Source organism: Lactuca virosa, chromosome 6 (genome assembly GCF_052849685.1).
Source record: "Lactuca virosa cultivar CGN04683 chromosome 6, Lactuca_virosa_CGN04683_v6, whole genome shotgun sequence".
NCBI classification, from domain to species: Eukaryota; Viridiplantae; Streptophyta; class Magnoliopsida; order Asterales; family Asteraceae; genus Lactuca; species Lactuca virosa.
In genome coordinates, this window is record NC_136431.1 from 23694588 (window position 1) to 23721694 (window position 27107).

The 27107-nt window shown below is 35.9% G+C and overlaps 1 pseudogene; it reads right to left on the reverse strand.

The window, feature by feature from the left end:
- Positions 1–7412: 7412 nt before the first annotated feature.
- LOC145122887 (small nucleolar RNA R71) lies at positions 7413–7511 on the reverse strand (annotated as a pseudogene).
- Between the last annotated feature and the right edge of the window lie 19596 nt (positions 7512–27107).

Here is a 27107-nt window from a genome sequence, read left to right on the forward strand (position 1 = left end):
TAGAGGCTCAAAAATGATGTCTTCTTCAGTAGATATTTCCATCACATGTGGTTGCAGTTTTGGTTCTGAATTGCTAGTAAGTAAACGTTCGTGCACGAGTTTGTTCAACGGTCCAACTTAAGTCTCGATGTTCGTTATGGAGGCTTGTTGATTTATTAATGTAGCATCAGTAGCATTGTGCCTCTTTTCACTAGCTTCCAAAAATCTAGTTAACATCGATTTAAGTTCGGGTTTTTCTCAAGTAGTGCTTGCTTATTTTTGTAGAAACACCGCCCTTGTTGTCGATATTTTTCTTCTTTTTCTTTTCGATATTCCTTGTAGGGCTTCCATTCCTTTCTAGGCTTCCTTTAATATTCTTCATACCGGTCACTACTTGAGTAGCAAACTTGAACATTCCTATTCCCATTATCGTCAAAATCGCAATCCTTAGTAAAATGTGACCCGGTACAGTTGTCGCAACACACTTGTATCGTGTGAATGGATTGTCCCATTTTCGTTACCGTCCTATTCATATTGTCAAGTTTTTCCATCACCATTGCTAAACCTTCCGAAGCTCCATCACCATTTTCTCTTCCTCGCGTTGTGGGAAATTATGAAGTAGTCCCTTGTATCATTCCCACACTTTATACAACGATTCACCATTTAGTTGTTGGAAATTATGGATCTTATTTTTAAGCTTTGCTATCTTCAAAGGAGGGCTAAATTGTTGGATGGATTCATTATGAAGGTTGGTCCATGTCGTGATTGATACAAGTGGAAGTAATTTTAACAAATTCTTTAATTCTCCTATAAAAGTGACTGGAAGCATCCTAAGTAGCATTGCATCGAGCGTAGCATTTGGAACATTGAAGTAGTTCATAATGTCCACAACTTCATTAATATGTCTACAAGCATCTTCGCGAACCTTCACCAAAAATGGAATATCTTTGATCATAGTGAGGATGTGTCCCTTAAACTCAAAATTTACCGCGGATGAAACTGCTGGTGGTACGAGACCCGACCCATTGTCATTACGCATATGCATATTGTATTCTTCCATAGTCATTTTCGTGATGTCCACCATCATGTTGTCGGCTTTGCTTTTGGATTCCGCTTCTGACTCACTCTCGGTCTCTGGTTCATATATTGTTCCTTTCTTGTCGGGAGTCTTTTCAAAAGTTTCTACCTCATTTAATTTGAAACTGTTACTTGATTCGCCTTTCTTTTTTGTCCTTTTTTTGTGAAACTCAGATTCTAGATCTTCTAATGGTGGCACAATCTTAAAATATGATCCCCTGGTCATATATTACATAAACAAAACAAGGAAAACGCGTAAAAACGAACAAAAAAAATGAAATAAACTAAGAACTGAAAATTCCAGTTTTCACGTCGTGATAATGGACTTGTCACGTTGTGAACTCTGATAAAATAGAAAAATAAAGATTATACTCAAAACAAGCGGTTCTCCGGCAACGACGCTAAAAACTTGATGTGCTAAGGATTATACCTACTAGTTTTTAAAGTATAAACCTAATAAAACTTAACTAGATAATACGCACTTAGGCAGTGTACCTGGTCGAATTATAGTAAAGTAAAGTAATTCGGGTGTCGAACACAGGGAGCGGTAGTTTAATTAGTAAAATAACTACTACTATAATTTAAACTAAGAAAAACAACTAAATTTGGGGTTTTTATCTGATTTCGCAAGTTTATAACTTAAATGAATTACTAAAACTCTTAAACTAAAGCAAACAACTAAAGATAATTTTTAATCAAGAGAATTAAGACACTTTCATTTAGCCTTGAATCACCATTTTTACTATGGTTATTTTCAATACATGGATTAATTTCAGTTGGTTACCAATATAAATGTTATTAGAAGTCTTGGTCCGAACTCCTAATGTTTTCACCAATTCATGAAGAACTATGCAATGGTCTTGAACAAGTGGGAAACTTCACTTATTATTAAGATTAGTGGGCTATGAATGATAAATCTACGATTAATTATCTAAGGTTAAGACAGATAATCAAAACACAAATTATGGTCTGATTATGCTCTCTAACATAGTTAAAGCAACTATCTTTATTACCAAATCAAGGATTTGGTCAATCACTAGCACTAGAAAATTTAATATTCATAAACAACTAGGTAAACAAGTTCATGCAATCAAAGTGAGAATTAAATTACACAAAAATTAAAATCTAAGCAACAAAGATTGAACCTTTTAACATACTACGCATTTATATATGAAAGACAAGCTAAACCAACTTCAATAAATCCATGAAAATAGAAACTAACACATAGTATTAGGGTTCATCTTCACTAAATTAAAGTATAAGGTTTTAGCCCATGATTAAAGAAAAAAAACATGAAAATTGATTTTACTAGATTAAACATGGTAAAAACTAACAAATCAAATGATTTATGTGGAAATCTTGCTTCAATCCCTAAATCTCTTAATCTCTAATCTTCTTCTTCCTTGCAAGGATTATTAGAAGGTATTTTTCTTGTTTTTCAATCGTAGGTCTCTACTCCAAGTCTTCTCAACTTTATTAAAAGACCAAATTATATACATTCCAAAAATTGGTTGCGTCGACGTGGGAAATAGATGCCACGCTGTGGGAGACATGTTTATCCCGTATGTGCCAAGGAATCTGGGCATTGTCATAGATGATTCTTTTGTTGACATGTGGTCACGTCGTGAGAAGTCTTCATGCAAGGATTCGAGAAACTTCTAAATGCTACGTCGTGGAATACAGATGTCCACGTCGTGGAAACTCCAATATGATCGATATATTCTTTCTTCTCTTCTTAATTTAATCTCCAATCCTCCAAGTGTTCATCTTTTGTCCATTTCAGTCGCTTTTCCTTGAGAATATCTTTTTTGGCTGAAAAATAGAATTTAAACATTATACTAAAAATATATATTTGCACTTTACCAAAATAATTCAAAATGTATTAAAATAATGCCTAAATATGTGAATAAATATGACATTATCACCATCCAATCCACACAAATTCATCAAATAGACCAAAAACAAGCTTAGAACCTATATCTAGCAACTTATAAGCATAAAGATGTAAGCTTGAAGACTTACTGAATATAACGTCCTAAATTTCAAACCAATTTTTTTCATTTAAAAGTAAAAGTATTTATTCAAATTACAACTTCAAAGATTTGGATAAACCATTTGATTCAAAAAACATCAATCAGAGTAACGTAAAAAGTTATTATGTGCAGAGATATTCAATGGATGTGATGCAATCGAGCCATGTCCCTCCTTTAATATAAGAAAAACCAGAAAAAATTTAAGCCACAAACCGTAAGCACAAAGCTTAGTGAGTTCCCCAAAATATCACATACAACACAACACAAATTAAACAACTATGGGTTATCAGTAACCCTAGGGATTATCAACAATCCCAATGGGTAAACAACACACAGTGGGTTATTAGCAACCCTGGAGACTATCAGTAGTCTCATTGGGCTAACAACATGACCGGTGGGCAATCAGCAACCCTAGAGACTATTAGCAATCTCAGTGGGCTAACAACATGCCCGAGAGTTATCAGTAACTCCGGATAGCACATAACAAAAAATATCAATTAAGACCCAACTGTTCAACATGCACACATACTACCACACAAGCAAGTATAGTAAGAGGACTCACCTCGATCGGTAAACGAATAGATCTCACACATAAGCTGCCAGTGCTAAAGTTCCTCCCACTAAACATATCCACAAACCAAACCCTAATTAGCAATTAAGGTAAATACCACAAATCAGCAAGTCTAAATACCAAGATAAATCCTCACGTGGGTAAAAGACCATTTTGCCCTTCTAAGTCCTCAAATCCTCATAGTTGACCAAAAGTCAAACTGTTCAAAACATCAATGGTCAACCTTTCGTTGACTTATGCACGACATACACCTAGCTCTACGCAGGCGTAGAGTCTTTTCCAGAAAACGGGTGAACATTAGGCTACGTTGGGTGTAGCCTTGATTACGCCCCGCGTACAATGTTTATTGTCAGACTTAATTTTAATCACTTAACACATTAAGACCTTTCACTCAAAGCTCAGATCTGGTCATAATAGCTTCATAATGGATAAAATTTCCAACTTTATCCATTAGGATGGTCCAAACAACCAAGGGCTAGTCTCTAAGTCTCAAAGGAACAAAAAATGCATCTTTTTCAACTTAACCCATTAAGTCCAAGTCTCCAACCTTCAGATCTGAATGAATATGATGTTTAGATGGATAAGGTTTCCAACTTTATCCATAACAAGGTCACAAACTTTCAATATCTAAACTTTATGCACTAAAATGACCCAAAAATGCTAGCACAACTTCCATGGCTTAATGACCATGCACCAAAGCACAACTTTCTAAGTCCCATAAGTCCCAAGAGTGTTCCATATAGCTTAAAAGGTGATGGAGTTGCCTCAACTCCCAAAACACAAGCTCAAGGGACCAAATAGTGGAAAATATGACGATTAACAAGATCCATGAAACGAATGAGCAAGTTGGAAGCTTTTTACTCGCAATGGTCTAGGAATTAAGTAACCTTGTTGGATCTATATTTGAACCCTTCTTCTATACACCTTGCAACCCACCTTGTTCTTCAGGATTCCACCTTTCAAATGGAGAAATAAGCTCATAAATGATGCCAAGGCTCAAAACAAGTGAGAGGAGGTCAAGGTTTCTCAAGGAATTATCTTAGGTGATGGAGGCTGGTCATGAGAGGGTTTTCCATATGTTAGAGCCCTAAAATAGGGCTGAAAACCGAAGAAATAGGGTTTTACGCTGTCCCAGTTTTGCCATTCATAACCTAAGTTAAGACCTACGTAATGTAAGTTACGCCATGCATAGCCTATTAGAACCACGATCCACACTTAGCGAGTTACACCATGCGTAACTTTCCTATGTCGTGCGTAAGTGATATTGTCATATGTATTCACATATTTATGCTTTATTTTAATACAATGATGCTACATTTTAATTAATAATGAAGATATTTGGTACTTATAATGTTTAGACATTCTTGAAGAAAATGGGCCAAAACCCAATAAAAGTTGAAATTTTGAGGGCCGAAGCTATAATTATGGAGCATCGCTGCAATAGGATGTGAATGGAAGGAGAAAAAGATGAGATACAATGTGAAAGCATCGCCTCTGCGATCAGACGAAACTACGATCGGAACCGAAGTGGAAGTCAATGCAATCGGAATCGAAATGAGCATCATTGTGCCTAGATGCGATAATAAGAATTATTGTGACATGAGGATTGGAACCAATATGAGAATCGGAGCGAGATGCGATATGATGCGAAATTGTGTTCGTTCCGAAAGGTCTTTAGAATGCGAACAATTGCGATTGGAAGACTCTGAAATTGGGGCGTTGCAATAAAGCTCACGACGTAAGAGGTTAAGCTCACGATGTGAGAACGCTTGTTCTATAAGATAATTACGCGTAGATCATGTTTCCTTTTCAGACACGAATTTCACTAATCTCACAACGTGAGACCCTATTTCTCACGATGTGAGATGCGTTATAAGGAAACTATAAATACCCCTTTACATAATCGATTTTGAAGAGGTGGGATCTGATATTTTGGAGAGATATTCGAATTCAAAAACTAGAGAAGAGCTAAAAACAACCCTTTGGAAAAGAAGAAGATTGAAGATCAAGATTTTGAAGATTATACACACATTCGGTTTGTGTTGATTTAATTATGTCAAATTCTTATGTATTTGTGTGCTTATTTTCTGCTATGAGTAGATAATCATTAGGCTTTCGTTTAGTGTAGATGAACCCTAATGCTATGTGTTAGTTTCTTGCTTACATTTGGATTTTATAAAGGTTGTTAATGCATGTGTTTGATTATCATTACCTAGCATGTTAAAGTTTCATTCTTTATTGCTATGATTCAAGTTAAGTGTAGTTTAATGACCATTTGAATTGCATGAACTTATTTACCTAGTAGTTATGATCATTAAATTGCTAGAGCTAAGATTAATCACATCTTAGATTAAGTGATAAAGGTAACAACTTTAGTTGTGTTGGAGAACATAATTTCATCATAAGTGTGTTTGATTATTTATCTTGATCATAGATAATAATTTAGATATATCTTACATAGCCCAATTATCATTAATAATCAATTATGTGTTTGCTTGTGTATGATCATTACATAGTAGTTCATGAATTGGTGAAAATATTAGGAGATCGGATCAAGACTGATAATTATATTTTAATTGGTAACCAACTGAATAAAGACATATGTAGAAACTACACATAGGAAAAAAGGGGATTCAAAGCTAAACGGAAGTGTCTTCTTAATTTTGTTTACAATCGTTTTTAGTTGAGTGTGTGCTTAGTGGTAAGTTAATCTGAAGTTGAAAAATCACATACCACCCCCTCTTTAATTATTGTTTGTAGATTAATTTTTAATAATTAAATTATTAGCTAAATCTGTTCCCTAAGTTCGATACCCATCTTACCTAAACTATTCTATAAATTTGACTAGGTACACTGCCTAAGTGCAATTAGTTAGTTAAGTAGGTTAGGATTATAAATTTAAAACTAGGTAGTATATAAACTGCATAAAAAGTTTTTGGCGACGTTGCCGGGGAACGGCTATTTTAGTTGTTAATCTAATTGCTTTAGGTTAATTGATCATTTTAGTGGGGTAAAAACCACAAAAAGTTAATTTTCTGCAAAACTTTTATTTTTTCTGTTTGTTCAGTTCTCACGACGTGAGTTCGGTACTTTTCAGTTTTTTTGTTTATTTTCTTTCTAGTTCGTTTTTACGCGTTTTGTTTTTGTTTTATTTCAGTGATTTATGACCCGAGGATCCAAAACTCCAATAATTCCACCACTTAAAAATCCAGAGTTGGCTTTCCCCAAAAAGAACAACAAAAAGGTCGACGAGTCAAGTAACACTTTCCAATTTGAAACATTCGAGCTATTTGAGAAGAGTCCAAGCAAGAAAGAAGTAGGGTACGAACTAGAAACATCTACTGGGAGGATTCACAAGAAGAGATAAAAAGCGATGTCGAAGAGATGACGGGAATAACCACCATGAAAATGGAGGAGTATAAGAAGAGATTGTGAAATGAAAAAGGACCACGTCTAGTTCCACCCAAGATTCCAGCTACAATGGGTTTTGAGCTCTATGCTCAAAGACATACCATTTTATGGGAAAGACTAATAAGATGCATTCAAGCATATTAATGAAGTTTTGGACATTGGTAATTATTTCAATGTTCCAAATGTCATAAGAGATGCATTTTTACTAAGAATGCTTCTAGTAAAACTCATTGAAGAAGCAAAAGTATGGTTGAAATCTTTAGCACCTGGAACGATAAGAACTTGGCAGAAGCTTCGTGAAGTGTTTATCGAGCAATTTAGTCCTCCATCAAAAATCTCCAAACTCCAGAAAAATATTGCTAATTTTCAACAAGAAGATGGAGAATCCTTATACGGGAGAGATATAAAGGCCTTTTGAGAACTTTTCCTCAACATGAACTAAACGTGCAACAAAAAGTCTACATTTTCTATGATCGGTGAATATTACAACAAGGCAACTCCTTAATTCGCAAGGCCTAATTACAAAGAAAGACTTGACCACCATTAAAGAGTTGATTGAAGAATTCGCAAAGCACTTGAGAGAATAACATAACCCATGAGAGGATGTGACTATAGGAAAAGGAAGTAGCAATGGAGGAGATTTGGCGGCTGTTATGGATAAGTTAGAGAATATTGACCGAAGAATGACAAAAATGCATCAATCTATACATGCCATACGAGTGGGGTGTGATATTTATAATGGGCCACACTTAACCACAGATTGCAATATGGATGAACATGGAAATAGAAAAGTGCAAGTGTGTTATTCACGTGGTGATAAATATGATGAAGATTGGAGAAAGCCAAAGAAAGAGTGGTTTCCATATGAAGGATACAAGAAGCAAAAAGAAGAAAAATATTGGAAAACTGGACGAGGATACTACCAAAAGTAATAACCACCGCCCGAGAAAAAGATGGACTTTGAGTCAATGATTAATAGGTTTATGGAAGCCTTTGAAAAACGACACGATGCTACTGATGTGAATTTTAGAAATCAACAATCTTCCATAAAAAATATTGAGACTCAACTCGGGAAATTGACTACACTTGTTAACGAAAGATTACTATCTAAGAATCCCAATCTGAAACCGTAACCACATGTCATGGCCATAACCACTGAAGAAGACTCTCATTCAGAGCCTATATTGATCAATAATGAAGCCTCGAAGCAGCCCGATCCACAGCCAAAAAGAATGAAGATCGAAGAAAAAGAAAGGGCTAATGCCTAGTTCTCACGACGTGAACAAGAGATGCTCACCTTGTGGGTTCAGTCCGAACAGGAAAGTTATTCTTTTGTTAAAACCTTTTAGCCTCCGTTACCTTTTCCTTCTCTAGCAAAGGCACATCCATTGGAGCAAGAGCACAAGAGATATATCAAGCAAGTCAATGGTATTCCAATTAATACCCTATTTATTGAATCATTAGGGGAAATGCCCGAATACGTGAAATTTCTTCAAGATCTGCTACACACTCGCCAACAATTATAGAAAACCTCCAAGGTTGTTGTTAATAAACAATGCTCATCGATAATCATAGAAGGCATACCAAAAAAGATGGGAGATCTAGGACGCCTTACACTTCCATGTGAATTTGGAAATTTCACGAAGACATTTTCTTTAGCTGATTCTGGAGATAGCATTAGTTTAATGCCTTATTCATTTTATCAACAACTTGATCTTCCAGAATTGAAGAGTACATGGATGGAAATCCACATGGAAATCGTTCGGTAACATATCCTCAAAGCATTGTTGAAGATTTATTGGTAAAAATTATAAAATTTGTTTTCCTAATTGATTTTGTAGTTATAGAAATGAAAGAGGATGAAAATGTACCCATTATCCTTGGACACCCATTACTTAATACCGCACGAGCCTTGTTTGATACTCGTGAATCAAATCTTACTTTACGAGTGGGAAAAGAAGAGATGACATTTGGGGTTAAAGAAGGGTTCGAGAAGTCTAAGAATCAAGAGAAAGTGTTCTTTATGGATGAAGAAAATGAGCTTGAAGAAGTAGAGAAATTAATGGAAGAAGAGGTCCAAACAAGAGAAAAATAAAAAAAAGAAGTAAAGCTTACTAAGCCAAGAGCCTCAATTCCAATGATCTTTGAAGTCTTTGCCTTTACTACACCAAAAATTCAAGATGAAATGGTTTGTTAAGGTGAAGAGATAAGTCAACTGATGAAAAGGATGATCAAGAAGGCAAGGAAGTAAAGCTTGATGGAATTAAGATAGAGAAGAAGGAGTTAGCTGAAAATAAAGTGAAGATCTCGAGCGATGAAAAATCTCAAGGAGTTAAAAGAAAGCATGAGGAGTGCGACCATTAAAAGAAAAAGGAAAATTCAAAGAAAGTGTATATAAGGAGAGTTCAAGCGTACAAGAGGAGGCGGAAGGATAAAAAAGAGAAGAGGGAAATTCCGCTCCCAAATGACGACACGTAGAGCGGGAACGAGTTTGGCTCATGACTCCTCAAAAAGAAGCGCTTCTCGGGAGGCAAATCGAGCTTGGTTTGCATTTTCTTTTCTTTTAGTTATTTTTGCATTTCTTTTAATTTAATTTTTAGGATAGTCATATTATCCAACTTCAAATTTTAAAAATCAAGTGTGGGATTAAACTTCTGAGTGGTATAATTTTTAAAAGGAAAACAACATGGGTTTTTGTCAAAATTTTCAAACCCATGACGTGGGATTAAACCCCATGACGTGGGGAATCAAAGATGCCCATAATTTCAAAATGCTTAAAACTCACGGCATAAGCTTCATGACGAGGAACAACACTTATACGGTTATAAGACATTTGACTTTCATTCTTTCAAAAAATAAAAATAAAAAACCACTCCGACGTACGAAATTGTCATCGATCGACACACTTTGATTCTTCGTCGATTTTCTTCAAATCTTCTTAATTTCATGCTTCAACTTCGACAAAGGTATGATTCACGTGCTTTAAACTTGTTAATTTTACTGATTTTAAGCATTTAGAGTCAGGGTTTGTTCTTAGGATGAATATGTTGAAATTGGTCCGATTTCTTGTGAAATTGTTGTTTCATGTTGGTTAAATTGTCTTAGAGTTACTGCTAAAGCAAAACCCTATCGTTAATTTTGTTCGATTCTTGATGAACTGCTGCCTGATTGAATTGTTGTCGCCGAACCAAACTCACAATATGAGCTTTAAACCCCACGACGTAGGAACTAGGTGAAACAACCATTGAGTTTTATGTTAATGCTAAATTTATTATGTTTCATTTGGGTTTGGTTTGTTGTTTATTTTACAGGTACTATGGCTCCAAAAAAGTCTACTACATAGTCCAAAGGGGATGTATCTGTTAGATTAGGTGTCTAAGCCCATAACTAAAATGAATATATATATATATATATATATATATATATATATATATATATATATATATATATATATATATATATATATACGCACACACACACTTGAATTGATAGTAGCACAGTCCTTTTGGGTTGCCCTCAAACCTAGCAATTGGACATGATGACTTTTAGAGAGAGAGATTAATTTATTATGTGAATAATAAATTAAATAAATGGTTTGTTAATATGTTATGAAAATAATATATTAATTAAAAATCATATTATTTAATTAATAATTAATCAAAAATTAATAGAAATTAATTTTGGGATTAATTGGATTAATTAAAAGTACAGGGAATGTTTGGTTATTTATTGAAAGTCGAGGAAGGAAGGCTCTAGAACCTCATTAGATGAGATGGACGAAAAATTCTAGGGAAGGCCTATAATTTTCGTCCATGGCCCTTTGGATAAGGGATTGGGCTGCTTGATCACCAAGCAAGGGAATCTAGGGCTTATCCCATAAACCCTAGCTTTGGCTCCAAGATTCCTCAGCTATATAAAGGCCTCCCTAGCCCTTGGTTTCGTTTATCCCTTCCTTCTACAAGCCTTGGACGGAATCTTGGCTCTATTCTCCTCTCTCTATAGTTTTCCTCTTGCTAGCTTGGGTGTGATTTCGTTGGAGGCACAACAATTGTGGTGCTTGCTTCCAAGAGATCAACAAAGGAGAACTCTAGTTGTTTTCTATAACAACTAAAAGGTATGTAACCTTAATCATTTTCTTTAGTAATTTCAAAAATCACCTAGGGTTCTTAGGGTTTCTTTTTGATGTTCTTAGTTATAGGTTCAATAGAGAAAATATAGATCTTTATTAGGGTCGTGTGCACACTTAAGAGTTTAAGTTTATTTATTTTGCATAAAACCCATCAGTAGTATTAGAGCTTAGGATTTGTTTTCTGTTCAATAGCTATAATTGAAGAATAGATCAATTAGGGTTTATATAAATTAAACCCTAAATGGCATAAATTTCGACTAGGCTTAGGGTTTGTCAAAACCTTAGCCTCCTTCCTTTGGAATTTCGAAACTTAGGCTAGGTTTTGGAAACCCTAGCCTTCCTCCCCTAGATTTCGAAAACATGGCTATATGTTAGGGTTTCCAGTTTTTGGTAATTGTTATTTCCCTTGCCTAAAAATGAAATAATTAAAAATGGAATAAATCCTATACCTTATTTTCGTAAATTAGAGGGTAAGGATTAGGATTAAATTATTTGATTAATTTAATTAGATACACCTTAATTGATTTAATTTATTTAATTAATTGTTAATTAAAAGACAATAATTAAATCATTATTGGTTTATTTTAAATTTAATTAATTAGATATTAATCTTGAAATTTAAAAATATAAACTCTAGTATTTGAAAAGTTTTAACATACACCTTATACTATATAAGACTAAGTCTGTCAAATCGCTAGTACACCTCATTCACGAAGATAGTCTATAAGGGGGTATAAGGAAACTGCCTATAAAATGGTAGTTGAATGGGTGTACACTCTCACCCACCGCTTCCTTGATTAGTGGAGGGTCGTGAGCCGAACAGATTTGACAGGAAAATTAATTCTCATTAAAAGTATAATGATATTAAAAAGTACTATAACTTTTTATTAAAATCCCAAATCTAGTTACTTTAGGAAAAATTTGAAAAGTGTGCTAATCCATGAAAACACACATCATACTTTATATATTGTTAGTGGAGCGTGTGTGGTTAACCGTCACACTAATAGGGACTATAAAGAGATATTCGTTGTTGACAGAGGGTGTGTGGTTAACCGACACATCAATGTGAGATGATAAATGAAATAGAAGTTGCCAAATGGGTTTGCTTGGTTATTCACATCTCGTTTGTGATCCTCGGCATCCCAGTCACAAAAGAGCATAATTCGAGATTAAACATGCCATTGATAAGAATCAATGAATCTCACAAGATCTAGGAGTTTCATAAGATTGGAATTGGTAAAATCCTTACCTACCTAAAATAGATTCGAATTTGATTACGACATCTCTCTTCAAATTTCTAATCGAAAATATGGATCCTAGCCTTAATTTAAATTTATGGGTTAATAATTAAGGATTAAAATCTACAAACTTGAATTCTTTTTCTTCATATTTTAAAATATCTTATGAAGATAGAAATGGTCTTCCTCGTTCTTAAGTAAGTAGTTTTCCTCAATCTTCTAGAGATGGTCTTCCAATCTCAAGTCAAAGTAAAAGTTGTTTTCCCTTACTTAGGAAATGATGGAACTAGACATCATCTTTCTTCCACCTCCTCCTCCCGTGACTCTCCCAACGTCACATTTTTCTCAAGTTGAACGATACGAGATTACTCAATCCCTATTGGCATATAAACATCAAGATGGAAAATTTATGTGTACACATGTTCTGAAAAGAAATTGTACATCGACAAGTCGGATAGATTGGGTGTCGTTTTCCCAACGGAGAATGCCATTAATTTGTTTTTGTCTTGCTTCCTAAGTCACATGGTTTGTTTGTTAAAAACTTTCATATGAGGAATCTCGATGTTTCCCTAATTGATCTGACCCAAATGTTGCTGAAGCGGAAATGTTTAAAAGCACATCTAAAGCAGATATGCTTATTGGATCTAATTCCAAGGTTTCCATGGACATTGACAATGGTGACAATGGTGATTCAGAAAAGATTTCTCTTCCCAATGGAAAGGGGTTGTCCAAGATCAAATTGTTTGATCGTATGGTAAAGAGAAATGGCTAGTTCTGGGTCGTTCCATGTGTTGACTGCAAAGAGTCCATTTGTTTTACTACACATTGAAGGGACATTGGAAACAAAGCTGCCCAAAATAGCTGAAAGATCTTAGAGATAGTAAAGTCAAGTCATGTGACTGTACTTCATGTACATCCATTATCTGACTCCATTGTTTTATAGGTTCCTATTCATTGACTTTTGATACACGATGCGATGATCACATTTTGATAGTATTAAAGGAAGAAGGAAGCTTAAGCAAGGTAAGCTAAATCTGATCATGAGAAATAGACCTCGGTCACATGGTTCGAAGATCGGAACTTGGAGCTGCTACTAAGGAGTTAGAATAATTTAATAGATTGTTGTTTCTCTTAGGAGATCTCTAGAAACATAGTTTTCATTTTATGCGTTGTAAGGACAAGTTCCAAATTTCGTTTATTTTCAATAAAAGTGAAATTTTGGTTTATCTAGCTGCCTTATTTATATTTCCTTGCAATGATATTTATGAAAGTGTTGGTTATATTTCTAATATTAGCAATATTAATTGTGGATTTAATTCTTATGATATCACTTATGGAATTGTCATAATTGACCAAGTGAGAAGAAATCTCATCACCAACTGGACAGATACCTGGTGTTGTACAAGTCACATTGTATAGTTTATGAGAATATTGTTCATTAAAAAAGTATGACTAATTTATTGATCACATGTTTATGTGAGTCAAGTGAAAGACTAATGGATCTAGTACATATTGATATGGACTATTCATATCCACCACAAAGGATGATAACTCTATTCGTCATGATTTACTTATGTTTCAGTAAATATGGTTGTGTTTATAAGATTAAGCATAATTCTGATACTTTGAAAAGATTCAAAGAGTAGCAAAACGAATAAGAAGAATCTATTAGTCAGAAATATAAAAGTTTCTCTAATATGAAATGAAAGGAGACTGTTTTAGTATCATGTTTTATGATCATCTTAGTAATTGTGAAATTGTATCACAATTGACTCCTCCAAGAGCATCTTAGTACAATTGTATGACTAAGAAGAGGAATCGAACATTATTGGAAATGGTTCGATCATAGATGAGTCATACTTTGTTCCAGTCAAGTTTTAGAGTCATACTCTAGTAACTACAAATCGTATCTTGAAACTCATTTCAAACTAAGAAGGTTGAAAACACCTCGAAATATGTGGAGTAAAGATGTTTTTCGTACTCTAGCACATATAGAATTAGAGTCATGATGTTTTTCGTTGATCGAGAAACAAAGATAAACTGAGACTTGTTATGTGAAGTGTTTTCTTGTTAGGAATCCACACAAACTTTTGAATATTTGTTTTAGCTCATCAAGGAATATTCCTTGAGAGAAAAACTAATATGTCAAGAAGTCAAAGGGAGTCGTATTGATCTTGAGAGTTGCAAGAGTCAACCGACAAATAAACCTTTTAGTTATCACTAGCACACGAACCGAGGTTAATAACCTATCGTGTTTGGTTAACACATTCTTATTTCTATGCACTTCTAGTTGAGTTGGCAATGCTTATGAGTTATATGTTTTCGTTTAGCTGAAAAAGCAAAAGGCACATTGGTGAGTGAAAGTACATTGATCAATATGGGTGAGCTGGTAACAACACGGAAGCATTGGTAGGCCCTTATGCTACCAGAGGGCAAGAAATTTAGAATAAGTGAACTTCAGCCCGTGAAAGGAAAGCTAAATTTGAAATTGGTTTTGGTCATAAGCCTTGTCTTATGATTGTAGGTTGGAAATGATAGATTCACATGGATGGAAACGTATGCACCATAAAATCTAGGTGGAAAAGTTTTCACTCTAATCCATGAGAATGATTATGAGGAAACACTTTCACTAGGATATTTTAAAGGATTTGATAAAGATCAGTATGGATATGCTTGTGTTAATTGCATTCTCAAATTCACGATATGATTATGGCATCCCTCTTCATATTTAGATTGTGAGAAATGGCAAGGAATTGTTTGAATTTCAAAGACTTATAGTTATAAGTTATGAAAGGGTTTAAACGTACACATATTCTATCCAATGAAGGTGTATAAGATTAAGAAGTCTAGTTGGAGACTTATCGAAGCATCGCATAACATAAATATGTACTTGAGTAAGAAAGTCAAGGGTATTGATTTCTTGAAGTCCATTTGATTTTTGGGTATATGTCAGAGTTAGTGGTAGCATAACTGTTATGATAGTATTGCATGTTGACAACGGTATTCGTAGGGAACAAAGTTCTCAAATTTCAAACCTCAAATTTTGGGAATTGTTTTGCTATAATAGACTTAAGGGAGAGGGCACTCATACTTTATTTCGAATCTGAAGGATTAGATTTTATAGTTTAATAGAACTTAGTCATAGACGTATATGAAAATCATGTTGAAATGATTCAACATAGGAAATTCTATATATGGACATATTATAGCAAGAGATTGAACATATATGAAATCTTTATGTGAGACATAATGAATTGAGTCCCATATGTTTTGGATATAGGATCGATTACATATGCTATAATATTCACATATTCTGATTTTTCCAAATGCCTTGAGCATTGAGAGGAAAAGGATTAGAATTTTTGTGTGACTAGAGTTGTTAAACAACTGTCAAGAACATTCTGAGGTTTACTGAAGATTGGTTACTTGTGGACAATTGGAAGTATGGTATTAATTTGGATGGACCATAGTGACATGATTCTGGATTAAGACGATTTTTTATTAGAATTAATGGTCATTTGGAAATATGGAAAAGTTTCCATAATGGGAGTTGATTATTAAGTCTACATGAAATGGAAACTTTAATGCAATAGAAGTGTTCAAGGAGTGTACCTTGAACTTGAACCTTCTTTATCATGGATTTGTTTCTAGTAACAAAGTTCCAATGAGACATTTTGTAATATCGTTGGCTTAGTCTCTGTGACTTTGAAGCCTCGAAATCACAGAAGGTCAAAGTATGTAAGGTTGGAATTCCAATTCATTTTAGATAGTGACAAGAATTTGGAATTGTGAAATGAGCATCATTGGAATAGTGTCTAGTCGATCTGTTCACAAAGGAAGGACAATAGAGAGACATAGTCTGCATGTTTATAACATGGCATGACTGATGTTATTTAATTCAAGAAGTTAGTTGATTACTCGAAACATTATACAATGAATAAAGTCTTAATTATTATGGTGATTAAATAATAAGAGTTTTATTTATATTCAATAAATTTTGAGACCATAGTTAATTAGTTTATTATTGTGTTTCACTTTGCATGTTTTACTTCCCAAATAATTTAATTATTCAAACTCCACAGTCGCTCATACTTTGGGAAGTAAATAATGAATTAAGACTGTCATGAATTGAATTGTAGATTGTCTAAAAAGTTTTATCATATTAATGGTATTGCTATAATGTTCATGAGTACTTAGAGAGATTTAAGTATTGGATAAACCCACACTCAGAGAACTACTTCATGGAATTTATCACGAGTAATTCTGAGACGATAGTATCTTATAATCTTAAAATGGAGATATATGAGTTGTAGTTTACAAGTCGGTTGTGCATTGATAATACGTAAACACATCAGTAACTTGATGTTATAAAATGTAGTAAATGGTGCAAACATATAAGTCAAATTTTATTCGTTCCTTTTGCCCTAACGAGAAAAGCAATACCTTTGGGCCCCTCGGTGATTTGGTGTTGAATTATAGTGTCGAGCCCAACCATGACTAAATTGATATGCTCAATTAGAGGTTCTATGTCATTACAAATCAGAAATCGGGAAACAAAGTCTTGGACAATGAGATTGATTCTATTCCATGTCACATGTTCAAATGATATCTTGCAGAACGGAGGATTATATGATCACTTATCTTAGGACACGTAACCGAGTGGATCAGAGTTCGACAACTGCTTTTGGAAGCTACAATTTGCTAATCGATTCAGAAGTTATACTAGTAATTATAACTATAAAGTTATCCAAGTGGGAGACTGTTGGATTAGTAATTATATATATATATATATATATATATATATATATATATATATATATATATATATATATATATATATATATATATATATAGTTGAATTGATAGTAACACAATCCTTTTGGGTTGCCCTCAAACCTAACAATTAGACATGATGACTTTGAGAGAGAGAGATTAATTTATTATGTGAATAATAAATTAAATAAATGGTTTATTAATATATTATGAAAATAATATATTAATTAGAAATCATATTATTTAATTAATAATTAATCATAAATCAATAGAAATTAATTTTGGGATTAATTGGATTAATTAAAAGTACAAGGGCTGTTTGGTTATTTATTAAAAGTTAAGGAAGGAAGGCTCTAGAACCTCATTGGATGAGGTGGACAGAAACTTCTAGGGAAGGCCTAGAGTTTTCGTCCAGGGCCCTTTGGATAAGAGATTGGTCTGTTTGGTCACTAAGAAAGGGAATCTAGGGCTTATCCCATAAACCCTAGTTTTGGCCCCAAAATTCTACAGCTATATGAAGGCCTCCCTAGCCCTTGGTTTCGTTTATCCTTTCCTTCTACAAGCCTTGGACGAAATCTTGGCTCTCTTCTCCTCTCTCTATAGTTTTCCTCTTGCTAGCTTGGGTGTGATTCCATTAGAGGCACGCCACTTGTGGTGCTTGCTTCCAAGGGATCAACAAAGGGGAATTCTAGTTGTTTGCCATAACAACTAAAAGGTATGTAACCTTAAACCTTTTCTGAAGTAATTATGAAAATCACCTAGGGTTCTTAGGTTTTCTTTTTGATGTTCTTAGTTATAGGTTCAATAGAGAAAACATAGATCCTTATTAGGGTTGCATGCACACTTAAAAAGTTTAAGTTTATATGTTTTGCATAAAACCCATCAGTGTCAAGCCTACACCCAATTTATGAATTTTTGGATGAACTCCCACGTGAAATATTAAATAATTACACAAATAAGTTGGGATGGCTCTATAACTGTGAATTTGCCATTTCACCAACCATTGACTAGGACAAACGTAATGAAATTGGGATTTTGGATAGATTACACCCGTATCTCATAAAGATGTTTGTTGACAATGGGGTTTCTTTTACATGAAATGGGTGGAAAAATTTATTCTCGATCAAGGAACCAGTTTTCAAAGAGTTGTGTGTTGATTTTTTCTCAACAATTTCATTTGAAGCAAATACAGTGGATCCTCAATATGCAAGTGCTTTAGTTTTCTAACTTGGTGGCGAATATCGAGATTGTATCTTGGACGAATTATATTGAAGAATGGGGTTATATGAACAAAACAAAGCGATGTCTCCTATTCTTGATACATTTTTTAGGGCGGCTGCACACGACAATTCTGTCGGGGTAAATGGATATGGTTTTTAGACAACAAATGTTAATGGAGGATTTCATTCGGAGGTATCTCAAGAGAGCCAAATCTGATCTCCCATCCATCACCTCATCCACCGCCTCTCGACATTTTCCATCAACCATAAAAAACATGGAGAGAAGGTCATGAGTCTAAACTTATCTTTTACGTGGAGCATCATAACACCGAGAGTTTGTTTCAATATCCCCTATTTTCTTGCACAATATTTAGGGGGTAAGGCAGTCACATGTAGAGTCGGGAGCCCAATAGCGGGTGGTCACTTTGTCACCCGCTTGGCAAAATCATATAGTATGTTCATTCTGAGAGTGATTCATACTTTGACATGCATCGAGGGTAATGATCTTACATTCAATTATTTAGAATCAATGAATGTTGTAGTAAATATGGGAACACATTGGGGATACCAACTGATGATGAGGCGAGACCACTTGAGTAACTCGAAGAGCAGCCAAGGCCACCAGGACGCCGAAATGTGAGAGGAGGAGGAGAACGGTGTTAGCCATAATAACAATTCTAGGAAGTACCAGTTGGAGGAGTACCCACCGACCTTTTCCAAAATCGGGTCGGGTATTATTGGACAACATATGTGTTGGATTAGTGTCTAAGGCTGTAACTATATTTGGTAAGTACTTGACCCGGTTGTGCATGGTCCTTTTGGGTTGCCTTCACCATAGCAACTTGACAGGATGATTTGTTAAGAGAGAAGAGATATTATTGTTAATATATTATGAGAATAATATATTAAAGAAATAATAATGTTATTTAATTAATATAAGTCATATATTAATTGAGAATTAATTTGGTGACTTAAAGAGGTTAATTGAATAAAGGGGCATAAACTGTCAAATGTGTGATAGTTATATTTTGGGCTATGTATCCTTATGGATATGAGGGTGGACGAATTTAGGGTTTGGATACCATAAAATCGTCCAAGCCTATTATCTAGAAGGATCTTGGATTGCTTAGGGCCTAAGTCATTCAATTAGGGTTAAATGTGAAACCCTAGTAGCTCATAGTATAAAATAGATCCCTTGGGGTGGGGAAATCGGCACTCATGCAAGGCAAGAAACCCTAGGGCCGATTTCTCTCCCTCCTATCTCTCTCAAGATCATCTTCTTGCTATTTGGTGTTTGTAAGCCATTAGAGGAGTGACAATTGTGACTCTAAGCTCCAAGAAGAAGAAGTATCAAGCAAGTAATTCAAGGTATTCTTTTAGATCTGATTTCATATGATTAGATTCAATTGTTTACATTAGATCTAGTATTGTAAGTCTTGGATATAATGCATGTTCAATTAGAGAAACCTAGATCCAAGCATTAGGGTTTGCCTGTGCACATAGGAAAGTTCTTATGGCTCAAACTCATCAGTGGTATCAGAGCTTTGATTGATTTCTATTGAATTGTTGCATTGGTTGATTGCTTGTTGCTTGAAAAATTCGATTGTTGTGAGACTGCCTGATGAACTCGGCGAGTTCCGCTGTGGACTCGGCGAGTAGCTCCAACTCGGCGAGTCCATAGAGGTACTCGGCGAGTTCGAGCGTCAGAAGGAGGAAGTTTCGGGATTTCTTGTTGTTTTACTTGAGGATACTTACCTTAACTGTTTTGGGTCATTAAAATCCGATTTTAATCATATATATGAGTATATTCTTGACCAAATAAAAGATAATTGTCAATTAATTGAATAATAATTTCCTTATATGATTATAATTGATTATTTGAATTGAATTGGTAAATTGTCTTGCAAGTAATTCTAAATAAGATCAAATTGAGATAATCTAATTAGTTGATTTATAATATTTGCTATTTGATCCTTATGTTTTGAAAAGTTCTAAACTTGTCCTCAAGCTTTGAAATTTTATATTTTATGATTAAATGTTTAATTTGGATAATTTAAATTTCAATCCCTAGAATTTTACAAGTTTAAAATTCAACTCTATACTATTATATTATTACAAGCTTAATGTATATATGTATAATTTAAAATGCTAGTCTTACCGTTAGTAGGCCTCATTCACGAAGCCGGTCTATAAGGTGGGTATAAGGTTGCTGCCTATAAAATGACGCTTAATGGGTGTACATTCACACCCACCGCTTGCTTGACTGGTGGAGGGTCGTTAGCCGAACGGGTAGGATAGGTCAAACCTCCTCTCATTAATAAGTATAATGAATCTATATAAAGTAACTAAACATGTTTTATAAAATTCCCAATCTTAGTTACTTTAGGAAAAGTGAATTGATGCAATCCCATGAAATTACACTTTGTACCCTTGCTAAGACATTAATGGAGCGCGTGTGGTTAACCGGCACATTAATTGGGTTCTAAGCAAAGGTGGCAAAGGGTGACTCATTGTTTGTTATAGTTCAATGGAGCGTGTGTGGTTAACCAGCACATTGAATAGGTAACTGTAACAGTGGGGGCACCTTGTACATTTGCATGGTTATTCACACCCACTTTGTGATCCTCGGCATCCCAGTCACAAACGAGAGGGGCATATCGAGATTTAAACATGCCATTGAAAGGTTCAATGAATCTCAATGAAATCTAGGAATTCTCAATACATTTAAAACTTAAAGCTTATGTTTTTCATGGTGAAGAATTAGTGAATCGTCATTCACTTACCTCCAAATTATTTGCATGTTGGATTAGGGCATCCCTTTTCTAATGTGTAAATAATGTTGTTGGGTCCTAGCCCTAATTTTCTTTTTGGGTGTTAATTAGGGGCTTAATTCTAATCAAACTTTGTTCCTTTCTATTTGTAGATGTCTAACACAAACAACGCTACTGCTAGCTCATTCCCGCTAATGAGCCTTTGTCAAAAAGTGACTTTCGATGGAACGAACTTTAGCGAATGGATAAGATACATTCGCACGATCGCGCGTTACGAGGACAAAGAGTATGTTCTCGATGAGAAGCTCGAGAAGGTCAATCTAGAAACTGCTACTCCTGAAGAAATGGCTGTCTTTGAGAACCATGAACGTGATGCAACGAAGGTCCATTGCATCATGATAGCCATAATGAACTCAGAATTCCAAAAATCCTATGAGGACATGTATCCTTATGAGATGCATCTAGACTTGATGGAGGGATATCACCCAAGCACGAGGCAAGAACGCTATGAGATCATAACGAATATGATCACTGCTAAAATGGGAAGTGGAGAGTCTCTAACTGTGCACTTGCAAAATATGCAAAGGTATGTTGATCGTCTTCGCAAGTTGAATGTCAACTTTGGGGAAGATTTGGCTATCGACATTGTTCTTCACTCCTTGCCCTCATGCTACAACCAATTTAGGATGACCTACCACATGAACAAGGAAGAGGTCACCCTAAGCAAACTCCAAGGGCTCCTGAGGACTGCTGAGAGCAACCTCAAGGATAAGTCTGTTGCACCAACTCCCAATCCACCCGTTGCTCCTGTTTTGGCTATTGGACAGGGAAGGGGCAAGAAGAGGAAGGCTTTTTCAAAGAACCACCGCAAAGGAAAGTCCCAAGATGGTTCCTCTTCTAGTGGGACCAAGGTTGATCCTGCTAAGCCCAACCCAAACCCAAAGGAGGCAGAGTGCCACCATTGCCACAAAATAGGACATTGGAAGAGAAGCTGCCCGGAATATCTGCAAGCCATCAAGGATAGGAAGATCAAGCCATCTTTCGCAGGTATTTACACAATTAAATCTAATGATTCATCTCATGCTATTTCTTGGGTTCTTGATACAGGGTGTGGTTACCACATTTGTTCTGATATGCAGGGACTAGGAAGAAATAGGGATGTGGAGCTTGGAAGAATAAATCTAATCATGGGAAACAGAAGAACGTCGGCTGTCACCAAGATTGGAGTGTATTCTTTAGTGCTTAGAAATGGATTAAATTTAGATTTAAATAATTGTTGCTACTCGCCAGATATGGCAAGAAACATCATTTCTTTTCATGGTTTATTTAGACAAGGATTTAGATATTCGTTTAATAATAAGAATGGTTCGATTTATGCTTATCTAAATGGTGTTTTATATTTTGAAGCAATGCCTTGTAATGGAATTTATGAAACTGTTATGGTTGTAGATAACCTAGGAAACGATGTGTTGTGTATGGATTCTTCCAATAGTATGGATAAAACATCCTTGTGGCATTGTCGTCTTGGACATGTCAAAAAGAAGCGCATAGCCCAACTCCAAAAGGATGGAGTGTTAGAGTCGTTCGACCTTAGGGAAGATGACACGTGCGAATCTTGTTTACTTGGAAAGATGACCAAGTCACCCTTCACTGGCACTTGTGCGAGGGGTGAGGGTTTATTAGATCTCATACATACAGATGTATGTGGACCCTTTAGATCCACCACAAGGGATGCAAATCGCTTCTATGTGACTTTCACAGATGATTATAGCAGATATGGGTATATCTACTTGATCAAGCACAAGTCAGAAACCTTTGAAAAATTCAAAGAGTTTAAACAAGAAGTGGAGAATTAATTGGGCAGGAAAATCAAGATGCTTCGATCTGATCGAGGTGGAGAGTACCTAAGTCTTGAATTCCACGACTACCTCAAGGAATGTGGAATAGTGTCACAATTGACGCCACCTAGGACACCACAATTGAATGGTGTAGCTGAGAGGCGTAATCGAACCTTGCTAGACATGGTTCGTTCCATGATGAGTCATGCTTCACTACCTATCTCATTCTGGGGGTATGCCTTAGAGACTGCCGCCCATATCCTCAATTTAGTACCTACAAAGAAGGTTGCCAAAACACCTCACGAGATGTGGACAGGGAAAGCTCCCTCGTTGGCACATATCAAGGTTTGGGGCTGTGAAGGTTTCGTAAGACGAGAAACTCACGACAAGCTCAAACCTCGTAGTGAGCGATGTATATTCATCGGCTGCCCACAGAAATCCTTTGGATATCTCTTCTATAGACCGAGTGACAATGTTGTCTTCGTTGCGAGGAGAGGGGTTTTCCGAGAGCGGGAACTCATAAGCCAAGGAGACAGTGGGAGGCAAGTCGATCTTGAAGAGATTCAAGAGTCGAGCGATGAAGGAACCTCTAACGCTGGCACTCAACCCGAGGAGGAAACTCCGGTTGAATCAATTGACGAGTCCTTACCTCTTAGACGTTCCGAAAGAGTTAGAGTTCATTCTCAGTTTTATGGTTTTCATATTACTACCGAAGGGGACACGTATATTAGTGATGGTACACTAATAAATCTAGATGAACCTAATAGCTATAAGGAAGCCATGGCAGACCCAGAGTCTGTAAAATGGAAATAGGCGATGGACAGCGAGATTCAGTCCATGTATGACAACCAAGTTTGGAATTTGGTTGACAATGTACCAGGTCGTAAGACGGTCGGGTGCAAGTGGATCTTCAAGAAGAAGACCGACGTGGATGGGAACGTGCACACTTATAAGGCGCGATTGGTTGCGAAGGGTTTCACTCAGACTCCTGGAGTTGACTACGACGAAACCTTCTCACCAGTTGCGAAGATAAAGTCTATTAGGCTGATGCTAGCCATTACTGCATTTCATGACTATGAAATATGGCAAATGGATGTAAAAACCGCTTTCCTTAATGGGAAGTTGGCTGAGGATGTTTACATGGCTCAGCCAGAGGGTTTTGTCGATCCAAAGCATCCCAATAGAGTGTGTAAGCTTGAGAAGTCCATTTATGGGCTTAAGCAAGCGTCTCGCAGATGGAATCTTTGCTTCGATGAGAAAGTCAAAGAGTTTGGATTTGTACGAAGTGAAGATGAATCATGTATATATGTCAAGGCCAGTGGGAGTATAGTTAGCTTTCTCGTTTTGTATGTCGATGACATACTGCTCATAGGAAACAACGTCCCGACTCTGCAGGAGGTTAAGTCCTGGCTCGGGAAGTGTTTCACTATGAAGGACCTCGGAGAGGCTTCCTATATTTTAGGAATAAGGATAGTGAGAGAACGAAGTAAGAGACTAATAGGACTTAGTCAGAATACTTAATTGGATAAGGTACTAAAACGTTTTAGTATGGAAAACTCGAAAAAGGGAGAACTACCGATACAGAGTAATGCCAAATTGAGTAAGACTCAAATCCCGAGTACAGAAGCCGAGATAGCTGAGATGAGCCGAATACCCTATGCTTCCGCAGTTGGCTCTATCATGTACGCTATGACTTGTACTCGCCCTGATGTGGCCTTTGCTTTGAGCATGGTCAGTAGATATCAAGGGAACCCGGGCAGAGCTCATTGGATTGCGGTCAAGAATATACTTAAGTACCTTCGGAGGACCAAGGAATGGTTTTTAGTCCTCGGAGGGAGTGATGACTTAAAGGTGCGAGGGTGTAGTGATGCTAGTTTTCAGACCGACAGGGACAACTACCGTTCGCAGTCGGGCTGGGTCTTTACCCTCAATGGAGGAGCAGTGACTTGGAAAAGTTCCAAGCAAGAAACTGTAGCTGATTCAACGTGTGAATCAGAGTACATTGCAGCAAGCGAAGCGTCAAAAGAGGCAATGTGGCTGAAGAACTTCATTGGTGATCTTGGAGTTGTGCCTGCCATAAAGGAGCCTATGGAAATCTTCTGTGATAATGAAGGAACGGTTGCCTTGACCAAGGAACCAAGGGATCATGGTAGATCTCGGCATATCGATAGAAAATATCACTTTATTAGACATCGAGTAGAAGAAGGACACCTCGTGGTGAAGAGGGTATCGTCAGAGGATAACCCAGCAGATCCGCTTACGAAGGGACTGAGCAGGGTTAAGCATTTGCAGCACGCTAGGAGCATTGGGCTGAAAGACGATATTAGTTTAGATTAGATAGTTTGGAAACATGTAATAGATAAATGTAATTGACATTTGATGATTAAATAAAGGAGTATTATTTATAAGTAAAGCTACTGTCTTATGTTAATTGTTTAACTATTGTTTCATTTTGCATGTTTTGACTTCCTGAATAATTAAGTTATTTGATAATAATCGAGTTATTCGAATAGTCCACAGTCGTTCATATGTTGGAAGTAGATATGAATGAAGACTGTCATGAATTGGTGTGTAGATTGTCTAAAGTGTATTAGACATAGCAAAGGTTTGCTACAACGTTCATGAGTGCTTATGAACTTGATTTGAGCATTGGAATAAACCCACACTTGTTGGAATCACTTCATGGAATTTATCACGAGTGATCACAAGATGGTAATATCATATGGTCTTAAAACCTAGATATATGGTTTATTGTTTGTTAATTGGTTATGCATTGATAATGCGCAAACGCATCAGTAACTTGATATTATAAAACGTATTGTTGTGTGTAATTTGATTAGTGGATATTAAATGCATATAAGTCGAAGTTTATCTGTTCCTTTTATCCTAAGAGGGTAAAAGCGATATCAGGGCCCCTCGATGATTTGATTTGACTTATGTGCCGGGCCCGGTCAGGACTGAATTGATGTGTTCAATTAAGTTCTAAGTCAAGTAAATCTGAGATCGAGAAACAAATTACAGGACAATAAGTATGACCATGTTCCATGTAATTGTCCGCACGGTATCTAGAACAGAGGATTATACGATCCCTTATCTGAAGGACAGGATACTGATAAGATCAGAGTTTGACAGCGTCTTTGAGAGCTACGATTGCTAATCGGATTATATTTGCATATATAGTTACTAGACTTATCCAAGTGGGAGACTGTTGGATTAGTGTCTAAGGCTGTAACTATATTTGGTAAGTACTTGACCCGGTTGTGCATGGTCCTTTTGGGTTGCCTTCACCATAGCAACTTGACAAGATGATTTGTTAAGAGAGAAGAGATACTATTGTTAATATATTATGAGAATAATATATTAAAGAAATAATAATGTTATTTAATTAATATAAGTCATATATTAATTGAGAATTAATTTGGTGACTTAAAGAGGTTAATTGAATAAAGGGGCATAAACTGTCAAATGTGTGATAGTTATATTTTGGGCTATGTATCCTTATGGATATGAGGGTGGACGAATTTAGGGTTTGGATACCATAAAATCGTCCAAGCCTATTATCTAGAAGGATCTTGGATTGCTTAGGGCCTAAGTCATTCAATTAGGGTTAAAGGTGAAACCCTAGTAGCTCATAGTATAAAATAGATCCCTTGGGGTGGGGAAATCGGCACTCATGCAAGGCAAGAAACCCTAGGGCCGATTTTTCTCCCTCCTATCTCTCTCAAGATCATCTTCTTGCTATTTGGTGTTTGTAAGCCATTAGAGGAGTGACAATTGTGACTCTAAGCTCCAAGAAGAAGAAGTATCAAGCAAGTAATTCAAGGTATTCTTTTAGATCTGATTTCATATGATTAGATTCAATTGTTTACATTAGATCTAGTATTGTAAGTCTTGGATATAATGCATGTTCAATTAGAGAAACCTAGATCCAAGCATTAGGGTTTGCCTGTGCACATAGGAAAGTTCTTATGGCTCAAACCCATCAATATGAGGGGCCATACATTACCAAAACGGGATATTGATGGAGTTTATACACATTTTTAAATTGAACGACAACCCGACATGCC